This window comes from Sinocyclocheilus rhinocerous, unplaced genomic scaffold, assembly GCF_001515625.1.
Source record: "Sinocyclocheilus rhinocerous isolate Xijiao unplaced genomic scaffold, SAMN03320098_v1.1 scaffold884, whole genome shotgun sequence".
Taxonomy (NCBI): Eukaryota; Metazoa; Chordata; class Actinopteri; order Cypriniformes; family Cyprinidae; genus Sinocyclocheilus; species Sinocyclocheilus rhinocerous.
In genome coordinates this window covers 280,413-289,614 of record NW_015627919.1, presented here as the reverse complement: position 1 = coordinate 289,614, position 9,202 = coordinate 280,413, and the positions used below count along the sequence as shown (strand labels likewise).

The following is a 9,202-nucleotide window of genomic DNA, read 5'->3' as shown; positions in this document are numbered from 1 at the left end:
ATCTCAGCCAAATATTGTCCTATCCTAACAAACCATACATCCATGGAAAGCTTATTTAACCCGTTTAATCCCACCTGTCACAATAGTGACTGTAAAAAAGGTTTTCATTTATAAAGCTCTAAAAACCTTACTGACTGATGTTTTAGTGCACTTCCTGCAAATATGGAAAAAATAAAGGGTCTCAATGAAATATGTGCAGTTTCACATGATTAGTGCAAACTGTCACATGACCAGAGCAGTTTATTTCCTGTTTGCACCTTGAGAAGATGATAACTGCATCAAAGCTCCAAAACAAAAGGCTAGTAAAGTATGTCAACATAAAGATATGACAAAGATTTTTGGTACACATTATCTTTATGTCAGACAGACTGTTTCTGTCTTGTGTTGTGTTTTGTTCCCCACGTGCTCCATGTTGTATTTCTGTGCCCTTATTTGGTCTTGCTGTTCCTGTCCTGATTATTTAATGTGTTTTCAGATGTTTCCCGTTGAGTTTATTGATCTCAGGTGTGTCCCATTAGCTCCCTTATTATTTAAGCAGTATGTGGTTCCATTTTCTTCGTCCGATATTGTGAATGTCTGTTGATGTCTACCTCCTCAGCTACGTGTGTTTTCCTGGTTCCCTTGATTTCATTAAAATCTCCCTTTTGATGTACTCCACATCTCCTCGCTCCTTGCTCCGCGCTCCAACACAGTAGCACCGTGACAGAATACCGGACCCAAAATAATAAATGGCGCCCCTTCTCCCCTTGTTTGTTTTCCATTTTTTGAATAGTTTTTTGTTCCCTGTTTGTTTCTCCCCGCGGCAATGGAAATAGCCGCTCGGTTCATCGCCCTAGCCCACAGAGATCTCGCCTTCGTGGAGTATGCGTGGGAGTTCAGCACGGCCCACATACAGAACCATTTTGTGAGGCACAAATGAGTCATACAGCTGATTTTAACATGTTTCTTTACAGGTACAATGCAAACAACAAGAATGTTGTCCACCATATCCCATGGTGCTGTTGTTTAGCTATGTCACATTCAAACCACAGCCTCCAGTTCCATTGCTGTGAGAGAAATGAGAGAAATGAGAGACTCTGGATGGCAGCAGCTAGTTGTTCTCCTGTGTGGGCTGTCTAACTCAAGAACAAAGTGGATACGGTAAATGCTACTGAATCATAGATACCCCAGAGATGCCAGATGCTAAATGTTGAAGCAACAGCACATTTATATCACAGCTTCATTGTCAGCAAATACTATGACACATGAACATGACAAATAAAAACGTTTAACTTACACATTGATATTATTATTCTGAATATGTAGCAGCTCTGATGCTGTGTATCAGATGAACCAATTCATGGTGTTGTTAAAAGGGATGAAAACTAACAATATGTGTAACTAAAAAATATCCAATTAGCTGAAATATACTGTGATTATTAATTTATTTATAATGAGTAACAATATTGTAACAAGCTAGTTTTAGAAGTTACATTTTCATTTCCTTCTGATGTTTCACTTTCGCTCACACATATTCAGTTTCATTTTCTTTTAGTGTGCTCAGCACTCATTACATTAGTACTGTCCTTTTGTTTTTGTGCACTACAGTATTATACTGGTGCATCTGACTCCATTATTGTTGTAAGACTGGTCTGCACCACACTAATGACAACAATAAGTGACTCTCAATTGTCTTTGAATGGCTTCAATTCTGTTAATCAAGATGAGATTCAAGAGACAGTCAGCTATATATGAGAGAAATAGCACCTTTCATTATGAATGCTGCATGCTACTTTATAATGGGAAAACAATGGCAATGGAGATTACAGCCTGATACTACAGTAATGAACAAATGCAAACTGTGCTGCCCACATGGGAGGAAGTTTACAAAGTTTTAATAGACATTCTGCAGGGTAAATAAATGTGATAATGGCACAATTGTTTCAGACATATAAGTGCTATTTTCAAATGTATTTGGATGATGACAAGGTATTACATTATTACATTATGTTAATGCATTATAATCTGTGCAATTGCTTGCCTTGCTTGATGCTTAATTCTTATGTCAACTCGATCTTGTGTGTTTTATATGAATGCAATGGCTGTGCAGAGATTTAGGGTCACTCTGGAAATTCTTTGATAAGGTGATTTTTAAAGTAATTTTAATATATGGGGAATTTGGAGGCCAAGGCAACCCCTTGAACTCTTTGTTATGTTCCTCAAACCATTCCTGAACATTTTTTGAAGTGTGGCAGTGTGCATTATCCTGCTGAAATAGGCCACTGCCATCAGGGAACACCACTGCCATGACGTGGTCTGCAACAATCTTTAGGTAGGTGGTACGTGTCAAAATAACGTCCATATGAATGCCAGGACTCAAGGTTTCCAGTTCTGACGTGCCCATTGTTGGTGCTTTCGGCGGTAGACAGGGTTCATTATGGGCACTCTGACTGGTCTGTGGCTACGCAGCACACTTCACAGCTTACTGTGATGCACTGTATGTTTTGACAGCATTAAGTCTTTTAGCAGTTTGAACTACAGCAGTTCTTCTGTGTGATCAGACTAGATGGGCGAGCCTTCACTCTTTACGTGTATCAATGAGCCTTGGAAGCCAATGACCCTGATGCCGGTTCTCTGGTTGTCTTTCTTTGCACCACTTTTGCTAGGTACTAACTATTGCATATACCAGAAATACCCCAAAAGACTTGTTTTGGAGATGTTCTGACCCAGTCGTCTAACCATCACTATTTGACCCTTGTCAAAGTCCCTTTTCTCTTGCCCATATTTTCCTGCTTTCAACACATGAAATTCAAGAACTGACTGTTCACTCGCTGCCTAATATATTGCACTCTTTGACAGGTGCCACTGAAACAATATAATATAATCAATGTTATTCACTTCACCTGCCAGTGGTTTTAATGTTGTGGCTGATCAAATGACCTTCATTCCATGTCATGCCAATACTTAGTCAATTATATTATAGATAAAAGTTTTCATATGCGTTTGGCCAATCAATGTCTACTTGCGTCGCGATTAGTACCAGTTGTGCTGGTTAGACCCTGCTCCGGAGTAGGAGCTAATTTGGTTCTCGAAAAAGGCAGTCCGGTACTAAAATCGCACCCAGTTTCGGCGGTGCGAAAACGCCAAAAAGTGGGTAGTTCCACAATTAGTTCTGGTACTATGAAAAGGTTCCCGCGGTGCGAAAGGCCCTAAAGTAACATCTACATGAAAGCCCGGACACAAGGTTTCACCACAGCACATTATCCAGATCATAACACATCCTCCACCGGCCATCTCCTCCCAAGGTAAATGATGCACACACAACTGGCCATTCATCAGACCAGGCAACCTTCTACCATTTCTCCATGGTCCAGTTTTGACATTCACATCCCCATTTTTGGTGCTTTTAGCGTTGGATGGGGTCATCACGAACACTCTGACCAGTTTGCATCAATGAGTCTTGGGCACCCATGACCCTTACAATGGTTCACCAATTGTCCTTCCAACGTGATAAATTTAATAGCTGGCTGCTCATTTGCTGCCTAACATACTCCACCTCTTGCCAGGTGCTACTGTAACGATAAAATAAATGTTATTCACTTCACCTATCAGTGGTTTTAATGCTGTGGTTGGTCAGTGTATGATTGAAGCATAACCTGAGGACTCAACTTCAAGACTAACAACATAAAGTCATTTAAAATATAAATATATAGCCTATAGGTCTACAGAGAAAATAAGGACACAATTCTACATTTCATTGCTATACATGTTGCATAAGCATATTTGCTAGTACATAAATACTCTATGGCTTTGTGTTGTGTTTAGCTCATATAAAAATCCTCACATTAACACATATTAAAACTTGGTATTAGTTATTCATTATTAAAGTTATGTTTTACTTATATGTAATCCAGTTAAACTTCAGGGAAGTGTTCAGCAGTATGTTTGCACCAGCAACAGTAACAACATCAGAGACCCCTTTATACCTTTCAATGGACTGGGAATGAGCTCGCTCTAATTCTCTGCACTTTGTCTTCCTTCCCTCACTCTTTGAAATGTGCTTGGTATGGTAAAGCACTGGTCTGTTGCTACTAAAGAGTCAGTCTGGAGCGCAGTCCTATAGGTGTATTGTGGCAGAAAACTCTGAGCTTTTTCATTTGCATTTTTACTTCTCAAACAACCATGTTGGAAAACGTACACATGTACGTATTCCAGAATGACAATGACAAGTTCACCAGGCTCAAATTGTGAAATAGTGGTTCAGTGAGCATGAAGAATCATTTTCATGTATGAATTGGCCACCACAGTTTCCTGAGCTTAACCCCATTGAAATTCTTTAGTGTGTGCTGGAGTTGACTTTACAGAGTGGTTTGACTCTCCCATTGTCAATACAAGATCTTGGCCAAAGATTAATGCAACTCTTGATGGAAATAAATGCTGTGATGTTGCATGACCTTTTTTTCGAAACAATGCCACAAAAAATGCAAAATTTTTTTTCAAATACAAAGGCAGTCCAATGGAATATTAGTGTGCAACTGTTTTTTTTTTTTTTTTTTTTTGGTCAGGCAGTGTAAAGTCTATTCCAGCACAATCCAAAGACTTTCAGTGGGGTTAAGGTCACGACCTGTGGGGGTCAATCTTTCACAATTTGAGCCTGGTGAATCTTCGCATTGTCATCCTGGAATATAGACATGGATGAGTTTTCTGAAATGGTTGTTTGAGAAATAAAAAGCTACACATTGCATCAGTTAGGGTTAAATTAATTGTTGCCAAACATACAACATGCCAGAAACATATTAAACACTGCAATAATGATTCAATATTCAAATCTTACGTATTTGCTTACTTGAATCTAGATGGCAACTTTTTTTTGTTTTTTTTGACGAGGCAGTGTATACATTCATTTACTGTATATGGTTTCGTAGCTGTGTCGTGATGTCTTATATTAAATTGTTTGTTTGTGAATTATGTTGATGCTGCATAAATTGCCCTGTGAAGGGACAAATAAAGATATTACTGCTACTACTATTGCCAATTATGGGGGGCCTATATGTTAATACTACATTTTGCTAATTTTTGTATTTAGAAAAGCCATAAAAATGACAAAACACACTATTTTTGCAAATGAAAGAAGCAATCCTCAGAACACAACATTTACAGTTCCATGTTGAATGCTCGGCTCTGATTCGGCTGCAGACATGAAAATGCAGGTAATCATGCATGCTGATATTCAGAGCAACAACACAACAGATGAATAAACAAACAAACAAACAAAAAAAGTAACTTACACTTTGGACACAGAATTGCAAGAATTAAAGCAGAATAAACTGCTGCACATCCCTGAGCAACAACAACAAAAAAAAGTGATGTTTCTTTTCTGAATTAATTTGAATGAACCGGTTGAGTAAATGATTCAATGACTTGCTCATACTTGTTTTGTTTCTGGAAAGAATATGTTAAATGAATGAATCAGCGAACCACTTATAATAGTCAATTGTCGCCACCTACTGGCATATCAGTGCAACCTGCAGAAGGAATTGTTGAAAAATCCTGACCATTAATGTACTCCAGACATTCACCATGTTGTCATTGTCATGTGACCTATACAGCATCAGCTGCGTTACTTCGCTGCCATTTGCAAATCCTCTCCCACGGCCTTATGGGATAGTAAAGTATCCATCAGATGCACAATTTAGAATCTCGCCAGAAGTAGTAGTCATCCGAGAGTACTTTTTGCATACTGTTTTATGAATAATGTGAATTTGAACATACTAGTCTTTTCACATACTGTTTTTTCCCTAGAAGGTAAGTATGCGTTATCAGATATAGACTAATACCAGAGGTTTATCTCATACTGTCTGATGATATCAGCACTCTTTGAGTGCAAATTCGAGAACATAGCTAACTCTTGTATCATCCAATTTATGGTTCATTTAGCTGATAGTCATCAACACCCTGAGTTCATCAATGATTTGATCTGAAAAGTGAAGGAAGTGAAGGAAAAGGCAGGTAAACCAAAATCTGGTAAAAAGTGCTCTACTGTCAAATGTCTGGCTGGCTGTCTGGCTGTATACCAGTCATAAAGACAGAAGGAGACGGTAATAGGAGGAAGACAGCAAACAAGAGAAACATTTTACCTTGGTGAGATTAGATGTCACAATAAAACAGAGGATGGATTTGCATAGCCCAGGGTTGACTGTGGCCCACTTTCCCCTGCTCTCCCCAGCCAACGCATGCCATTATCTGTGTTGAAGTTCCACAGCTGGTTGGCAGTGGTACAGCTTCCAGTGTTTGGTCCCACAGCCTACAAGAAATGAGTGGCCCAAATTTGTTTGTGGTGTGTGGTATGTGTCAAGGGATGCTTGGCATCTAAGGAGGACATGTCATAGAAATGTATCTTCAGAGACACCACAAATAGGGGCATTTGCAAGGCATGACCAAAAAGAAAGATTTCACTGAGATACACAAAACTTCCTTAAAAATGTTTCTAGGGTAGAAAATCTTAAAATATCTCAAGTATTTTTAACTAACAAGTCCTTCGGGAAGAACCAAGGAACACCATAAATTACAGTATCATCTAAAAATACGATTTTGCATGATATAAAAATACAAATTCTGTCATCATTTACTCATGTCAGGTCATGGCATTTTAAATCTGTAGAACTTACTTTCTTCTGTGGAGCGCTAAAATTCATTCAATGAAAGTCAAAGGAGTCTAATGTTGTTTAATAACTCTGTATGTTTCATGATGGTAGTAGGCACAAAGGCGGCGTGCTTTTCAACGACAGAGCGCTTTACTAAAAACAGTTCACACAGATAATCATTTCAAGTTCATTTCTGATGAAAAAAAGTCAATTTCCATCAGTTTGATCCATTCCATGTGCTTATGGGAGGCACTTATTTTAGATAAATTAGTTCACACTGTTTAACACACACTGTTTGTTCTCATATTTCATTATATTTGTTTATTCTCATTTTTCTCATTTTGAATATTTTCTCATCCACTGCCCCACTCTGAGAAAATAACCCCGGTTAAAAGTCAGTTACTCTCCACCAGCTATGCCACTCAGTGGCAGCCAAGCTGAATTAATCTACTACTCAAGAACGAGTGGTCAGTGTGATTTAAAAAAAAACAGTTAATCCTGTAATGGGTTTTCCATTCTGCACAGAAAACCTTTTACGGAACAGCAAAAGAGGTTTAAAACGTCTTGAAGGGTATGGCCATTTCATTTCTGTATAGGTAACTCTTTGCTTCGCTCAGTGTGAGAGAAATAGATTTTGGTATGCTGCTAAAACAAGCTAAACATTTCAGATGGGAAGATAATTTCCTGTTTTGAAGTATGAATAGCAATTTTGAGGTATGAATAGCAATTCCACTCATCCTATTAAACATGAGGGCACAAATGCATATTGCTTGATCAGATTTGATTTAGACATTCAGGGTAGTATTAAAGCATGGACTGAAGCCCAGGGGACTACAATGGGGAGAGGCCTACAGGCTGCACGAAAATAATCTATTTTTTTACATAATCTTATTTTTATATGGGAGTTTACAGCAGTGACAACTATATTCTAACAAAACTCACTACTATAACCTGTATGAGTTTCTTTGTTTTGTTGAACACAATAGATGTTATTGTTAAGAATGTTGGTAACCAAACAGTTGATGGTAGCCACTGACTTCCATAGTATGGAAAGAAAGAAGAAGAAAAAAACACTATAGAAGTCAATGGGTACCAGCATCTGTTTGGTAACCAACATTCTTCAAAATATCTTTATGGAAGCCCATTTCTGCCACTGAATAAAAACCTAAAAAAAGATAATTGTGAGTTTTATCTTACAATTCTGACTTTTTTCTCACAATTGCAAGTTTCCCCCTCAGAACTGTGAGATATAAACTCATAATTGTGGGGCTCGCAATTGAGATTTTTTTTTTCTCGCAGTTCTGACCTTTTCTCTTGCAATTCTGACTTCTTTTCTTAGTTATGAAGTCCAACTCTGAGGAAAAAAAGAGACTATTTTCTTACAATTGCAAGCTTGTATTTCACAATTCTAACTTTATTATAACTCATTTACAACTTTGTTACACAATTCTGACTTTTTAACTTTCAGTTGTGAGTTTATATTATAAGTCAGAAACTGCCTTTGATTAAGTCTATTGAGAATGACATTCTCCAAAAATTGGATTTTTACTGCTATTATCTTTTTAGTTAGAACAAGGAAGTTATGTCATTTGAATTTATTCATATATAAGCACAAATTAATGAGCACAGACATTAATTTTTATTGGGGAAGTTCAAGCAGGACCAAGCTGACTCTTAAAAAGCATTGAGCAGCTAAAATCTGTAATTTGCACGGAGACCAATATCCAAAAGATAAATACAAAATGTTAAACTTTAGAAGAACATCCTAAAATCCATTAAAAAAATCTTTACATAAGTGTATTTAGAAAAGTGAAGAGAGGAAACATTGAAAAACTGCTTATGAAGCTAAGGCCAAAGCACACATGAATCAAATCAAAAAACACTCTTTGATCTATATTTTATAAAATTATTTATTATGTTCATATTAAATTGGATCTGCTCATAAAATAAGTGTGAATAAAATTCTCATTAATCCTAAGTGGTGCTGTTACGCTTCACTATGCTTTTAATGGCATGTATTACTAAAAAATATGTTATTCTGTACTGTGCCACATTGTACGCCTGTGCCAGGCTGTTGGTTATTAAAAACCTTGACACATTTAAATGTGTTTATTGTGATGCCAGACCATCTCTGTAAGGTCTGGTAACAGTGATGATCACTCAGTACCAATGGCAGAGTGTGCGTTCCATTAAATAAAAGCCTCACCTGGACATTTTATTGTCCCTCTCTTGTCTTCATTCTCCACCACACCATGTCTAGACAGCCTATTTAGAAACATATCTACTTAGATGACTAGCCAAATGCAGAAGATATATTACAACTGTTCGGGAGCTAGTAAGGATGAAAAGGGAAGTATGAATGTAACAATGGCACTGTCTCAATTTTACATTCAGCCAAGGCTGGGCACAGACCTACATTTCAGATGAACCTGAGCAAAATTCTGTATAACCAACGTGATCTCATGATAATTCGTATGTATTTTACGTAACATGTGGTTCTATAAAACGTACATTTACTTACGTTTTTACAGGCACTAAAACGTACAATACTGACGTATTTTCAGCATCTAAACGTACAA

General features: G+C 37.5%; 1 long non-coding RNA gene across 1 annotated transcript in view; it reads left to right on the top strand.

Annotated features, from left to right (window-relative positions):
- The window catches only part of LOC107737071 (uncharacterized), a 15,799-nt gene that overhangs the window by 1,560 nt on the left and 5,037 nt on the right, over positions 1–9,202 (top strand). The window contains exon 2 of the long non-coding RNA XR_001639760.1: positions 6,694–6,699. This is a non-coding gene — a long non-coding RNA (uncharacterized LOC107737071). The remainder of the gene's footprint in view (positions 1–6,693; positions 6,700–9,202) is intronic.